Genomic DNA, 16,635 nt, shown 5'->3' with positions numbered 1-16,635 from the left:
AAGTTGGCTGGCAAAGGTTTATAAGGTTATGTCTGGGAACAGTAGTGGGAAAGAAGGGCTCTTTAGCACAGAACTAGGCTCATCTGCAGTAAGGAAACTTCCACATTATTAACATTCAGGTTCACAGAACAAAGTTCTAGGACTTAGGGATGCAGTGGAAAAGGCGTTCACCAGGAGAATAGTTCAAAAGTCATTCCTACTACAAAAGGATTCCTAACAAAATATGTCATATCCTGACAGCCAACAGAAAAAAAGAAAAGAGGCACCAAGACATCTAAAATATACTGACATCAGCTACACTTAAAAATTACAAATTAACACTAACAAAAAGATGTACAGATAGTATATTTCAGAGGTGTAATGGAAAAGAGGGATTAGCTTAGGAAACTGAGGCAGACATTCCCCATAGTCATACAGGAACCCTTAAGAATAGAACTCAGCCAGAAGCTGGGTCTTCTGGATGCCAAGCTGTTAATATTTCATAACATGACATTGCCATTGCTGACACAAGGATGCCAATATAAAAAAGAGGGTAGGGGCTCCTACCTTCAAATCATTCATGCTCAAAACTAAGAGGGTAGCAAGATGGCTCTGCAAGACCACACCATGCTTCTCCACATCACATTTCTCAAATAACTATGCCCATAGTGGATTTGGAGTGGAGGATGTGAGGGAGGAAGAAAAAGCAGTCTCCTACTAAAGTTAAAATATTTTCCAACATTTAAAAAAAAAAAGCTAATACGTAGACTCTTCCAAATTAATTCTCTTGCAATTTTGGGGGTGGAGGGAACTTAATGCTGGCCTATGCTGGAATCTAGCATAAATGGACATCTGCTTAAACAGCAGCAAAAATAAAAGGCATACATTTAGTTATTTTAAGATCTATTAAGAACAGTATAATAAGTGAACTTGCAAAGAATAGCATGAATTTCAGAGACTCTTTAACCATTTAAGAAGAGATCCTTTCTATCCCCTGCCTGATCTCTGAAGGGATTAAAATTTCCCAAAATGTTACTAAAAGTCAGCTGTGCAAACAAGGCATCAGTATGTCATTTCAATAAAGCCCAGGACAATAGCAAGGCCCAGGGGAACCCATAAAGTGGGGAATCAACACAAGGCGAGGGGCAGAGCAGGATTAGCTGTCTCCTTCCTTTCCCCTTCCCCATAGACTTTCTATTCTCGGGTGGGGTAGGCTGTGGTCCAGTCACGCCCAGGATAAAGGGTAAAGAAGAAAAGGAGGAAAAGGTGAACTCAGAGCTGCAGCGTGCATTGATGCAGGTCGTGCACTGCAAACCCCACAGGCGATCCTCACAGTCCACAGCTCACTGGCCTTTCTGTGTCTTCTCCTCTTCATCAACCACTTCACAAACTATGTAGATTTCCTATTATATGATAGAAAAAAGGTGTAATAATAACGGGCAGCATTAGCACAATGCCCATTAAATGTGAGATAGTAAAGAAATTAATTTCTTTGACTTCCCTGTTTTTTTAAGGGGTGGGGTAAACTCAGCTGACTGGTAGAAAGGCACAGTTTCGCTAGTGTTAGCTGAGCTCTCACTCCAGCTTCAGGCATCAGGGTTAACGGGCACCTGCATCTGGGAGCAGCCTAAGCTGATTTGCTGTTATCGTGACTGTGTTTTTCCAAATCTACTCGGTGTTTCATGTGTGTAATGCCCTTAATACCAGGTCCGGCTACAGCAGTGGTTAGCTATGAATCCACACCACAACGACTGCATGCTCCCCACACCAGCTGCTCTGCGCATCTGAGGACACCTGCACATGGAGACACACTAACGATTACAGGGCAAACCCTGCTGCTGTGGGGCACATGCAGGGCCTCCCATGTGGCCGACAGGCTCTGAGCCTGGGGTTCTAAAGGGAATAGAGTGACAGCACAGGTGGGGGAGAGTGAGAAAAAGGAGGAAGTGGGCTGTATACTCTGAGCCCAAGGCCCACCCATTCTCTCCTCCCTGCTGGGGCCACCAGCATGGGAGAAACCCGCCCTATCCCGGATAAGGACCCCAGGAAAGCCACAGAGCAGCCATGTGGACGAGGCTTCAGCTGCAGAGGTGCCAGGATGGCCCTGTGCAGGATGGTAATGACCTGACTGAGGGAAATGAGAAGTGTTCCTCCTCACAACACATCAGGGCCCCTGCTCTAGAACCTGTGATCATTCTGTCCAGAGCAAAAGAGATGTCCTGCCAGTCACCAACACAGGAACTTGGGGTCCCTGGGGCTGAGTGCAGGCCCTGAATCCAGTGATTACACATCGGGGGAACGGGGCAGAGTGGGCTGTGGACTGACGGCCACGTGAAATCAATGACACCATCCTGAACGACCTTGGACAAACCTCCACTGCAGTTTGCCCAATTATATTAACATGAGATAGGAGGTAATTGTCACAGCAAAAATTTTTACATAGATTCTAAACTGAAAAACTACATAGACAAACAGCCATACAAAAAACTTGTATCTGAGAATGTTTCCAATAGTAGTTGAGAAGACAACTTAACAGCTCCTCCGTGACATTGGGTTATGTGAGTTTTTTCATCACTGTCAAGTAATGCTTAAAAATGTATGCTTTTATATTCGTTTATTTTATTATTAGCGGTATTTAAATTTTTTGATATTTTTGTGTAACTTTTCTACTTCTATGTTCATGACATTTTACTGCTATGGTGATGATTGTTTTCTAACTATTTCGTCCATGATATATATTGCATATGTTGGAAACATTTGATCATTTGCCTTTCATCCTCTCTCATGATGCTTGATAAGAAAAACAAGCATATGAAAAATTTTATCATAAAGAATAAATCATGGCACCCTCCTGAACAGCTGCACAATGTTGTTCATGGCTAGAGTAAAAATGTATGCAAATACAGTTTTCTAGGAAACTTGCTTGAGCTGTAAGAAGATCACACAGCCTACAATAAACCACCCAAATGTTTGTGGCTCCTGCTCTTCAGCAACTGAATGATCTTTGTCCTCCTGAAATTGGAGGCTGAGCACGGCTGACACCGGCCCCTGCACAGAGAGCAGGCAGTGCAGTTGGGTTGTGCCAGGCCCTGGCTGCTGCTGGGTGGCACAGGGGGCAACATTTAGCGCACCCATCAGAAGCACTTAGCATCAGGGGACAAAATATTAATAATGCATCACTCCAACAATTTCTTTAGCTGCAATACTCAAGCTGGAAATAGATTTACTTCAAGTGCTGTGGCACTCCATGGCAGCAACTCCTCTCCCTTTTGACTGAGGAACAAACAAAAACTAGATGTTAAAACATCCACCAGAGCTGCCTCCTTCAAGGGGATGAGAAATCCACAAGGAACTGGTATGCTATGTATCTATGGAGCAGGCAAGCAACATAGAAACAGTCTTTTTTAATCTAAGAAGACCAACCAAACTAAAAAGGAATACTATGAACAATGAAAGCCATTTGGATAAGTGCTCAGATTTCTGGAAATCTGCACCTGTGAGCTGCCTACGACGAACAAGGAACCAGACATTTGCCAGTGCTGCTAACAGACTCCTTCCCAAGGCAAGATGGCACATGTCCCACCATGACAATCTCAGGAGGCAGGGAAGTGACAAAGGAAATTCGTGATGTGTTCTCGGTGGAGAGCCAGCCTGACTCTCCTTCAGCTGAACACGGCACCCTTGGTGCGCATCTTCCAGAAGAGGGACTGACCTCAGGGGCTGCAAGCCAACCCAGGAGAGGCCCAGGGAAGGCCGGATTCCACCATTCATGTCCTCCAAGCGTTAGTGAACAGTGACATGGTCTCCAACACTGTTTGTGCACAGGTTCTCATGCACCTGCACTGTGGGTCCCTGAACTTGTACTCTTCATACGTTGATAAACGAAAATTCATTTTACCAAGATGGTTCAAAGGCTCCTGCACCAGCGTGTTCAGAAAACGTGCCAGAAGCAGAAGAAGAACTGAGAAAGGAAAGGGATGCTGGTTGAGAGGCAGGAGGACCCACATATTCGCGTGAAAGCAGAATGGAGCTGTAACAAACACGTCAACGGAGAAGTCCCCCTCTCTTCCCTGCAGTTATCCCTGAAAAGGCAGAGGCTGCAGGTGAGGGCAGAGGAAGCGGGGCAGACCAGAAACCAAACAGGAAAGAGAAGAAATCCCAGACGCAGACTGCCAGCCAGTTCCAAGCAGGTAAAACGGATGTGCCTCATCCTCGGCCTCTGCTGGATCATTTTACAGCAAAATACGATAGGAGCTGCTGTCATGGCAGAACCACGGCAGCCGTGCAAAGTCCCTGGGGGAGCAGCTTCCTGCCAGCTCTTCCCTGCAGCCCAACAGTGACACCCCTCCCCCACCAGCTCATTCTACTCTGTCCAGTCTTCATAAAGCCAACACTTGGCACCTCTGTTGCACAAACTAGGGTAAGCCCAAGATCACAGGAGAGAGAGATTATACACAATATCATTTTGTCCATCAGAACTGTGTCACTTTAAATGACTCACTGAGTCTTTTAAATAAGTAATAGAAGATAAAGAAAGAAAAACCTTCTTGAGAGGGAAAATATTATACAGCTGAAGAAAAACTTCTGGAATTTTCACATGACAAATTATATGCCCTATTCTGTCCTTATGGGTAAAATATCAGTACCTTCCTTATAGATACTTTTAATTTTCACCTAGAAAATGCACAGATACTTTAAAAAGCAACTCAAAAATAAAGAACAACAACAAAACCACCTGGAAACAGGATTATTGTGTCTCAAACTGATAAAAGTAATAACACTGCAGTGGCATCCCAGAGAAAAGCTTTTAAACAAAACAATAATTTTTGGTAGGTATTGGGAAAAATGGGAGCTGTCACTTATAAAATAAAAGAACTAATTCAGAATAATCAAAAATTTTGAGTAATAACACAGGAGCTTAACATGACAAACAAGAACATGGACATGGAAATCAAACTCTCATAATCATCCCTGGAAGCATTTCTGGAACTTTCCCTCTGGACACAAGTTTTTCTCTTCAAAAATAGCAGACAAAAACAAAACAAAATGAAAACAGACAGAGGAAGACGAATCCTGCCGGTGCTGCACTGAGAGGGAATCAGGGCCCACAGGTACATCTCTAGGAGCCGCTGGCTGAGGGCTTTCCCCAGGACCATCCTTGTCCCTCAGCTACAAGCGTCCTTGGGGACATCAAGTGCACTTCCCCGCCCCATCAAACCAAAATGAAACAAGCAAGAAAGAATACATGTTAAAGCTTTAGTTCTTCATTTTAAACATGCAAAGCATCTCACGTAAATTAAAACAATAGAAAAACAGATCTACTTGCTACCCAGCAAAAATAAGACTCTTTAATGAGAACATTCTCCAGGCTTCACAGCCTCATCACCAGGATAACCACTGTTCGATGTGCTAGCAACCAACTTTCCTACGCACAGGCAAACAAGCATTTGTTTGTATAAAACATCGAGACTATACTCTACACTTTCATAGCCTCCTTTTTAAAGACTCAGTGTTACTGCAATCATTTCACAATTCTTTGAAACAATTTCAATAGCTACATGAAATCAAAAGAATATGTCATAATTTATTTTGCCACTTTCCTGCTGGACATTTAAGCAGCTTTCCATGTAAATTTATACTTATTTACAGGCTTATTCCATGAACATTTGTCTGGCTCACCAGATTGCAAACCCTTGTTTGTTTTTAGTTGTTCTTATATTCTCATTCCATAGCAGCACCTGAAACACATTGGGTAGACTATAGTGAATAAGTCAATGAATAAATTAATGAACCTACCCTTTCATTCTTGGCTCAGATCAGCCTCAGCCACAAAACATTCCTGATCCACCTCAGCTGGACATAGTGGTTTCTCTTCTGAAATTCCCTGTAGCTCTTTTTTTTGTCGCTTCCTTGCAGGGAAAAGAGGAAAAATGCTGTTTCTGGAGCACTGTTACATGCTGGGCATTGGGCTAGTCATATTCCAGAAGAAAGCTGAGACAAAAAAAGAGTTGTATCTCAGCCTAGAAGACATGCCATAAAACCTAACATGAAATGTTCAATCAAGTGATCTTCCAGGGGCCAGCCCTGTGGCCCAGTGGTTAAGTTTGGCGCACTTTGCTTCAGCAACCTTGGTTTGGTTCCCAGGCATGGACCTACACCACTCATTGGTGGCCATTCCATGGCAGCAACCCACATACAAAATATAGGAAGACTGGCACAGACGTTACCTCAGGGCAAATCTTCCTCAAGCAAAAAGAGGAAGATTGGCAACATACGTTAGCTCAGGGCCAATCTTCCTCAGCAAAAACAAAAAAGCGGGGGAGGACCCCTTCCAGAACTCTTCAGAGGCCTCACCAAGCCATCTGACTCTGGAGAAAGCTCAAGATCCCATCTAAAAGAGATCTCTGTCCCTTGTGCCTGCGACAGTTAGAGAGGACAGAAGCCTAGAGCACAGTGCAGCTAAGGGGATCTGTCATAGTGGCTGACCCCTGGGCAGGGAGATGTGAGCCAGCAGCTCAGGAGTGAAGGCGCAACCAGGGCCCTCTAGGATAAGTTCAACTGACCCCATCTTATCAACAGAGGAACTAACAGTGGTTTTTCAGGAACTGTGACCCCTTCTCCAATTCAGGCCAGTTGATACCACCAACCCATCAACTGGGCCTGCACAAATGCCCAGTAAGTGACCCTTTCAGTGTCAAAGGGCTGAAAACTCCATCCTCAGATCATGCTAACACCACTGTTTTGTGAATATGCACCTATGATGAGTCACAAAGCTTGACTTTGCTCGTGCAGATCATCATTACCTCACTTCTGCTTAACTCCAATCCTCTATCTCTGCACTTCAGACAGCCCTGCCCTTCATCCCAGAAATGTTGCCCCAAACTTTGGATTGGGGAGACAGATCTGAGAGCATATGCCTCCTGTCCCCTTGCAGATTGACCTCACAAATAGAGTTATTTTTCCTTTCCCAAAGGGTGATCCCATAATAACTGGCTCCTTATGCACATTGAGTGGCAGGCCCTTGCCTGGTAACAATTTTTGGCGACCACAAAGGGACAAAGTCCTGTGACTGTCCACCCAATTGCAGGGTCTTCTCATCAAGCCTAAGCCACCACCTAGACAATTTTGTCTAGAGGCTCGGCTGATTGGATTCCCATTTCCCCACTGAAGCACTCTAGGCCCCAAGGTATTGTTTTTCTTTTGGGGAAGAAACAGCTTCTATATCAAGACATCTCTGGGCTCTCAGTGAGTATCTTTAAGAAAGCAACTGTTCTTCACCTTGTTTGTCTGGTTTGATCCCCTGAAAATATAAGTTTGGCTTGTATTCTGGGGAATCCTGACAGGCTGAGTCCGAACACTAGACCTGAACCACCCAAGGTGATGAGAGGCAGGATAAAAGGCTCATTCAGGAAGTTGATCCTGAGTAGCTCCTAGCGCTGGTTCTGAGCACCTCCTGGCACTGATTCTGAGCTGCTCCTGGCACTGGTTCGGAGTGGCTCCTGGCACTGGTTCCAAGCGACTGGTGACAAACTACCTAGTCTTCTGGTCTATGTTATATGGAGAATTGTATTGTGTTTTAATGTTTATCTAAATTGAATTGGCTGTTTGGGGAACTAAGTTTCTCAGTGACTATAACAAACTGTCAGGTATACTAACGTGAACCTAAATAGCTCTGCTTACCAAAGAGGGTGTTAATAGGACATTGTAACATGCTCTGCAAAGAGAGGGAAGAATGTAAAGGAAAAGCCACAAATAAGTCATTAGCCCATTCTGGAGAAAGAAAGAAGAAAGAAGGATTCTGAGACTTTCTTGCCTTGTTACCATATGGCACTTGTTCTCAACGGTAACTGCCCAAAATAAAGACATCATCTTCCAGCCATCAAATTGCAAACCAGAAATACAGGTGTGAATTATCACTCACTCAAGTCTACAAAGGGCTCCATTTTCTTCCCCCCAAAACGACATTTTTAAAACTAATGAATTTCTCAGATTCTTTACCTCTCATATGGGAGACATAAAAACCACAAGGCTTCACACCAACAGTTATTTAAAAATAATGCAAGACATTTACCTTCCTTCACATCATAAAGCTCGACTCCCTCTACTTTTTTGTGCCATAATGCACATCTCTAAGCAGTTGAGCAAGTATGTAACTAATCTTATTAATAATTCCACAAAAATGCTATAGCACTTCCTAAGGATGTCAACGTATATGAGGCATTTAGAGGGTGAGGGAGAAATGGGTGGTAACTGGAGGTTCCAGCATCCAAACACATTTTATTTGAGACAGGAGAAATGTGAAACTTAATCAGTTTATACCACAGGTTTCTTGTACGGATGACAAATGATTGTGGAGCACACACTAAACACAGAAGACACCCACCTAATGGGGATGAAGTACACACAAAAAAGCTGAGTACAAAATTTTCCTCTCTGTACATTTCCCTGTCTGAATGCTCTCACCCACCACCCCTGCGCTGTCCTGACCTCGCCTCCTCCAAGGCACAGAGGCCAGGATCAATGATGATAAGAGGGAAACATAAATAAACACAAGAACCCCACCCTCAACTCATCCCACACTCCCAGCTCCACCTCTGCTCACTGCGTCTTCCCCTCTTCTCATGCCCAGTCTTCCCCTTCCTGTTCCACGCTCGTTGAAGGAGGCTTCCGCAAACGATGCAAGAACACATCAAGCCCAATGCACCACCCTACATGATCTGTAAAGACCTTTTACCATAGAAGACTTCAAAAGAACACGAGCATCATGAAAACTACAAATCAAATCGCTTACTGAAGTTAACACTGACGTCAGGAGAGTGACTGGGGCAATGATCATTTTGCACAGGTGACCCAAGACAGGCGCTCTACGGAATCAGGGAAAATCAATTCCTCTTCCTTCCCTTTGAGGCCCAAGAGTAGGGCAGATCCTCTCTGAAAGACCAGCCCTCACTGATAACCCTGACATTTCCAGTATAAATGAGAGGATTCTTATGATAGCTCGCGCTAAAACAATTTAACAAGCTCCCATCAAATCTGAAAACCAAAAATCTTAAAAAGCACAAATTTCTCATGTTTCAAAGGATGAAAACCAAACAATTTCTCAACCTCTCCCATACCAATCAATAATTTCTCCCAACCAATATTTCATCTACAAAAATAGCCATTGACTTTAATATCCATTCCAGTCTCTGTTTTGTCTTAAGAGGTCAGAAGAATGCAAAGAAGTGAGAACAGAAAGGAGCAAACCCTTTCCAGCCACAGCACAAAGACGGCACTTTGGAGACCTAGAAGGGCTTACGTACCCAGCACAGGACAGAGGAGCAGTGGGCTAAGGTGAACACCAGTCAACTGGACACCTGCTTTCATTCTCCACTTTTGGGTCTTCCCATCATTAACGCATCTGCAGCCGCCCTCCTCCAGCCTGCCTCAAGCTGCCTTGCTCTCTGGAGGGCAGTGTATCTTCAGGGAGAACCGGACCTATGAGACCAGGCTGGTAACATCCATGCCATGTGGTGGTGACACAGCATTTCCCATCTCAAGATGCTCAGGTGAAAGGCTTCTCAAACCTTCCGGAAAACTGCAGACTTTACCCTCTTGAAAGATTCACAAATGGGTATTTGCATTTTCTGAACCAATTTGACCTTGGGACCTATTTATCACATGGCATTTATTAATATCCAAGCCTCCTGTGTTCTACAGAACACCTTGGGAAAGCACTGAGTTCGTGCATCTGAAATTTTCTCAGTCTGGTCTGTGTTCCAGGCAACCAGGAAAGTGGTGAAGTGGCCCCAACAGCCCGGAACTTATTTCTTCCACCCTGACTTTCCCAGTGGAAGGGGTGCTGTTTTCACCACACACACAGCTCACTGCTGAAATGGACTCCTGAAATGTACGTTCTGGGCCTTCTCAGGGCCACATCTCTGAAGATCCGTCCTGCCCTCTTCCCTCCTCAGCCAGCTAACTTCCACCCATCCATCCTTTCAATCCTCACTTCCTTTGGGAAGCCTCTCCTTCCCACCTCTTCTCCCAAACCTAACCTCCCTTCCCCCAGGCTGGACGAAGCGCCTATCCTCTATCCTTATCTGCACCATTCAACAACCAACAGTAAACAGATGCTCCGTTATTACTTGCTTGGCTCTAGGCACATAATAAAGACTCGTGAATGAACCTCCAACTAGTGTTTGCTCCTAGAGGACAAGCACTATATTTTACTCACTTTCCTGGCTGTAGCACTATTCAGGCACATAGTAGCTGCCCAATAAATGCATCAGTTTGACAAATACTTATTATACATATGATATACGCATCCAGCTCCTAATATCCCCTCAGGAGTCAAAACATTAACTACTTGGATAAGTTAATTTGTCCATTAATGGAAAAGGATTGGGCCAGGGAAAGGGGCTCTTCCAATTTAATAAGTGGATTTCAAATATACAACAGATGTTCATTCTGAAGTCTTCACTTCACAACTGCTCTCTGGTTCGTAAGGATTTTGACATGAGGCAGGAGAGCAGCAGGAAGGCCATGCCGCTGGCCACCACCCTCCGGTTAGATCTGAATGAGGCTCCTCCAAAAGCTGTAACCCCTGGGAGGCCCACTTGCCTCCCCAAAGGGCCTAGAGGGCACTGTCCCTTAGGCTAAATAGGGTTCCATACACCCTTAGCGTTTCCAGAACTCTGGACAGCTTCATTTTTCTTTCACTTTTTTGAGGTAGAATTTGTACTCAAGACTATGTCTTGCTTATGCAGAGAGGGACTTAGGGGACTACAGATAAATTAATTCCTAAAGTGCTCTGAAAAATGCTACACAAAGTGGTTGGTTTTCTCATCTCCCAGATGACTATAATGACCCCTTAAGTGATGTCAAAAAACAGGACTCTACAAGACACAGTCCTGAGCCTAGGGAGGCTGCAGAGCCCCAGGGTTGAGAGCACAAGCTCAGGACATAAGCTCTGCCACTCACCAGCTCCATGATGTCAACAAGCTACTTAACCTCCCTCAGCATTCCCCAATCTGCTAAATGGGCATTTGTGGCTAAAATGAATTGGAATGGTAGAGAAACTTTTGGACAATAGTGAATGCTCTTGTTATTTGTTGGTGTTAATATCATTGTTATACAATCTGCTCAAGGAAGTGATAACTAAGATACTTGTCTAAGACAAACATACATGAGGACCATTCAAATCAATAATCACCTCCCACAATCCATCACTAAAAGCAACTCAGAAAATAAGATGTTAAATGCTTACCCATTAAATTTTTTTTTGATTGATTTTCTTTATTTTTACAGAACCATCTCCCCTGCCCCACAAACATGAATGAAAAGAGGGAGAAGAGCAGGGGAGGAGAGAAATCCTCCAGGAAACAGTCCAGTCTCTGAAGTTTTACCAGGTGCAGGTGGAGGGGCCGGTCTTTCCGGAGCTCCTGACAATCCCATAAACTTAAGCTTTGCTGTTATTTTGGCCACGATGCTTTTGAATGCCACGGAGGTGCCAGAGAGCTTCTTAATTTGAATCTCATGGAGAGAACCCCACAGCAGTTTGCACACCTCCATCCTCAAGACAAAGTCCTTTGGGGTGGCCAGGCCATGCACATACAGCTGGGGGAAGGTGGATCTGACCGGGGCTCCACCACTATTGCTGGTATTGTAGGTGCATGGGGAGGCTACAGGGTGATGGTAGGGGCTGTACTCGGGTGTTGGTCTTCATCTCCAGGCCAGGTATGGGATTACAGTCACTTTGGCTGTTCTGCTGGCCTTCCACTCTGACTCCTGGTCCTCATTCTACTGATTTTCTGTTGCGTTAGACAAGGAAGTAAAGGTGGGAATGGCAGTACTCCACTGCTTGGGTTGACAGAGACCCTAGGCTCTAACTTACAGGATGGGGAAATACTTCAGTAGTGGTGGGATCAGCTGTAGGCAGGGAATTCATAGTGATGATACAGCCCTCCCCAGCTGTGCTATCTTGTAGCCCACAAGCCAACAAACGGCCATTACTTCCTCATGCTTCGGGCCCATCAATGAGTCATGGGTCTCTTCCCACATGTAGCCCATGGACAGCATTAACTTAGTCTGCCAAGGGTCCTTATAGTCAAGGAGTAGCTCGATGTAAGGTTTCAATTCCTCTTCAGAGCCCATGTTTACCCACCAGGTCCCCTCATGATTTCCTCCAAAATGCCTCTCTTACTGGGGTTGAGAATCAAGAATTTCTTCAGCAGGTTTTCACTCGCTATGGACATGAAGACAGCAAAGTCATGTATTCCACTCAATACCCACTCCCACAGATCTCTGAAGTCCTCTCCCTCAAAAGGCAGGGACCCAGGGCTGGTCCCGTGGCCTAATGGTTAAGTTCAGCATGCTCTGCTTCAGCGGCCCAGGTTTGGTTCCTGGGCACGGACCTGTACCACTAGTCAGTGGCCATACTGTGGCAGCATGCCACATATAAAACAGAGGAAGATTGGCACAGACGTGAGCTCAGGGCAAAGCTTCCTCAGTAATTAAAAAAAAAGAGGGTTCCGCCGGGTGGCACAGCAGTTAAGTTCACACGTTCTGCTTCAGTGGCCCATGGTTCGCTGGTTCATATCCCAGGTGCGGACATATGCATTGCTTGGCATGCCATGCTGTGGTAGGAGTCCCACATATAAAGCAGAGGAAGATGAGCATGGATGTTAGCTCAGGGCGAGTCTTCCTCAGCAAAAAGAGGAGGATTGGCAGCAGATGTTAGCTTAGGGCTAATCTTCCTCAAAAAAAAAAAAAGAAAGAAAGGCAGGGACCCAGTGACCATCATAAAAACTTGACTCCAAGTCTCCACACATTCACCGAGGGGCCATGGTAATTATGGCTCTGGAAGAGTTCCAGGGCATAATAAGGGAGACTACCATAGAAGGGATTCGTCTTACTGGTGCTGCTGAACACACTGCTGAGGCCAAAGTCTGCAAATCTGACCTTATGGTCAACATCAACAAGAAGGCTTTCTGGCTTTTGGTCCCTGTGGACAATACTCTTCTAGTGGCAAATACTACACAGTGGACACCATCTGGAGGAATTTACCACAAGCCTCTTTTTTTTCACATGGCTGTGGTCCAGTACATAATCAAACATCTCTTCTCCACCAGCATACAACATGACCAGATAGAGTGTGCCCTGGGTCCAGATCACCATAAACAGTTTCATAGTACTAGGGTAATTCAAGGCCTTCATGCTTTGGACTTGGAGCAATAGTCTCCAGAGGGTGTAAAAGCTCTGCTGACTCATATTAATTACCTTCATAGCCACCTCTGTCTCAGTCATAACATGCCAGGCCAACGTCAACTTGGAGCAGCTTGGTATTTTTCATTCTTTTTTCCCTTTGCTTCTCAGTTTGGAAGTTTCTACTGATGTATCTGCAAGCTCACTGACTGTTTCCTTGGCCATGTCCAGTCTACTGATGAGCCAAAAGGTATTTTTCATTTCTATTGTAGTGCTTCTGATTTCTAGCATTAACTTTTGATTCTTTCCAGAGTTTCCATCTCTCTGCTTACACCCATCTGTTCTTGCATTTATTCCACTTTTTCCATTAGAGCCTTTAGCATATTAATCATAATTTTAAATGCCCAGTCTGATAATTCAAAAATCTCTACCACATCTGACTCTGTTGTCTCTTCAAACTGTGTTTTGCCTTTTGGCATGCCTTGTAATGTTTTGTTGAAAGTCAGACATGATACATTGTGTAAAAGCAACTGAGGTAAATAGGCCTTTAGTGTGAGGTTTTACGTTTATCTAGCTAGGAGATAGTTGTGGGTGTCAGAGGCTAAAATTTCCTCCAGTGTCCTTGTTTTTGTCTTTCCTGTTGCCTTAGGCTTCCCTTAAATAGAGTCTGAGCCCTGTAGCTCTTTTAGCTGGACTCTCGTTATTATCCAGGAGCCTGACTGATGTGGTGTTAAGGTGGTGGGGGCAGGGAAGCCCTCTCTAGAGTCCTCTGATTGGGTCTCAGTCTTTAAGTGAGCCTGTGCCCCTGGGCTGTGACTTTCACAAGTGTGTCTCAGCTTTCTTTTTCCCCCTTAGATGAGACCAAAAGTTTAGAGGGGCTGGTATTGGGTACTTCCCACTAATTGACCCAAGTCAATTAGTTTCTGGTAAAAACCAAGTCTGTTAAGCTTTGCTAAAATAGTTTCTTTTGAGGGCAGCTTTTTGTTTAGGAGAACAGAATGCTCTGGACCTATTTCAAAACAGTTACTTTTCCCCTCCAACTGGCAGAAACAGGAGAGGATATTTCCAAGATTCTGTTGGGGTTCCTGGAAGCAAAATTCATTAAAGTATAGAGGCCCCCCAGTACTGGGTCCCAGGAGTTTTTAACTCTCAAGCTTGTGCACATAGAGCCTTCAGAATTCACCTATTATAGTTTAACTGTTCCTACCAGTCATGGAGGGGTCGGGGCAGAGGTGCGGGGCAGGGGGGTTGTAGGAGGGAGAAGGGTTATGCTCCTGAACTTCCACTGTTGGTAAACTGTGACTCTAGGCATCCTTCTCTCACCACGTCTCGGCATAGTGGTTTGCCCTGTGACCTCAATTCTCCGATGGATCTAAGAAGAGTTGTTGATTTCCAGTTTACTGAGCTTTCTTTCTTATTGTGAGGACAGGAACGTGGACTTCCAAGCTCTTTATGTGTTGTCCCATAAATTTTTTGGTTTATTAATGTGTCATTTTGGTAGTTTTATAATCCTATTGACAACGTTCAGAACTTCCAAAGTCTGTGTTTGTTTCAAGGGTTTTGCTTATAACATGCTATTTTGAAAGTACTATTTACACACAGGAAAAATATACTCCACACACACAAGTGTTGCGGGAAGTAGCTAATTCCTCCTACAGTGATACTCACCCTAGGTGAATCTTGAGAAATACATCTGACATTTAAAAATCTTTCTGGCTGTTTTGATTACAAGGATTTTTTCTTTATAAATAAGTTCCAAAACCAGATGTCAGCCAACATGAACATGGTTCCATTAGTCAGTTAAGGCTGCCAGTTAGGCATCTGGATAGCCACCAGCATCCCTCTCCATAATGAAGCCCTAGGAGGATGACAGAATGAGCTCCAGCAGTATATGGGGCTGTACTTCTCATGCACGACTCATTTGTTGATGCTATGCAAGGTGGCAGGAGGGAAATGACTTCATTTAAATAAAGCAGGTTCCTATATGGTCGTTTATCACAGTCATTTGCCTCTAAACATGCATTTATAACCAGCTCACCACAAATGTCTTAGGTATTCAGTGCCCTCTGTTCCCCTTTCTCCAAAAATCAATCTATCCTTTAGAAATAAAACAAACAAATTCTTTTCAAAATAATATATTGCCAACAGTAGATCTTGGTACTTTGGGAAATATATGTTTTATTGCTGGTATATCATTCTTTCTCTGAAAGATGGGGTAGAGATATCACTCCATTGCAAATACTTAATGTTAAGGTCTTACTATTTTTCAGATTGTGGGTTTGTGTTTTTTTTCAGTTTGTATTTTGATAATTTCTCTTTGCTCCTCTTTCTCACCATCAAATGAATTTCCCATCAACTTCTATGATTTCTGGCTTCAAAACTTACTCATTTACCTAGGTAAATCTATAGTGATTTTCATTACGATATAATTTATGACTTTAGAATGACATTCATGTCAACAGACCTAAATGTCAAACACAAGGTTTGATTTCACTATGGGGTTTTGCGAGCACCGCATGCAAGGAAAGAGATGGGACAACTTTACACAAAAGCTACCATAACGGAGAAAGGTCAGACAGTGCATACATAAAGGAAGATTCTCCTTGTCTGACATTATCTAGCGTTATGTGGAGTGAGGGGATCCTAATCCTTATTAATGCTTGTCCAAGATTCTCACAACAATATTAGCTGATTATATAATATCCAAGTAGGCTGTTCCTTATTCCAAAAGATTATTCATAACATCCAAGTCATTTAAACAAATATAGAAACCTTACGTTACAAAAGACCCCTAAAGCGCATCTTTTCACAAAGACAAGAATCCATTAGCAAAACCATCAAGCACCAGTTATCTCCACCCAGAAGTTGCCTGTTTTGTCATTTAAGATTTACGTAATAAATTCTCAATTCAATTATAGGAAAGAGTAATGAAATCTATATTTCCCCAACTACCTCTCATTCTTGACAAAAGGGAACTGAAGCTCTTTAGATGCCACCGAGCCACTGGGAAGCCCTTGGCCACCAGGACTTTCATGGATCACAAGTATGGGGAGAATCCCCCTTAAACAGATCTCTTATGCAAATGAGATATACAAGATGATTAACTACTAGGGAAAAAACATCTGCTCAAACTGAAGAAGAACAAAATAGAAGCTTTACCTGAGGAGAAATCAGACTACGGGCAGTTCATCACATGAGGTCAGTGATTAGTAAAGAGCTGATGAACTTCTTCAGTTATTTCTTAGAAGAAACCAGCAGGGCTGGTGATCCCTGCTGAAACATGGAAATGACACCCCCTTCCCCCAAATCATCCCTCCTCTCCCTGCTTCCATCCACCTCGGTCAACTGGTTATGCTCTTCCATCCTACACACCCCATCCCATCCACCACAAGTTCTGCTGCATCCATCTCTTCAATATCTCAGGGATCCATCTACCTCTTTCATCTCTACTGCTGCTCCCTCCATCAGGCC

The 16,635-nt window shown here is 44.0% G+C and overlaps 1 protein-coding gene across 50 annotated transcripts in view; it reads right to left on the bottom strand.

Annotated features, from left to right (window-relative positions):
- The window catches only part of FARS2 (phenylalanyl-tRNA synthetase 2, mitochondrial), a 466,357-nt gene that overhangs the window by 407,796 nt on the left and 41,926 nt on the right, over window positions 1-16,635 (bottom strand). For 10 of the 50 annotated variants that reach the window (XR_011529896.1, XM_070585028.1, XM_070585050.1 and 7 more), the window contains one exon: window positions 5,776-5,970. The exons of 35 other annotated variants lie outside the window; for them this stretch is intronic. The gene's annotated coding sequence lies outside the window, so the exon portion shown is untranslated. The remainder of the gene's footprint in view (window positions 1-5,775; window positions 5,971-16,635) is intronic. 5 more of the 50 variants (XM_070585035.1, XM_070585022.1, XM_070585029.1 and 2 more) reach the window with 1 other exon arrangement.

The sequence above is a fragment of the Equus przewalskii genome, chromosome 19 (genome assembly GCF_037783145.1).
Source record: "Equus przewalskii isolate Varuska chromosome 19, EquPr2, whole genome shotgun sequence".
Classification (NCBI taxonomy): Eukaryota; Metazoa; Chordata; class Mammalia; order Perissodactyla; family Equidae; genus Equus; species Equus przewalskii.
Note: the sequence above shows the minus strand (reverse complement) of the source record. Positions and strands in the feature narration are given on the sequence as shown.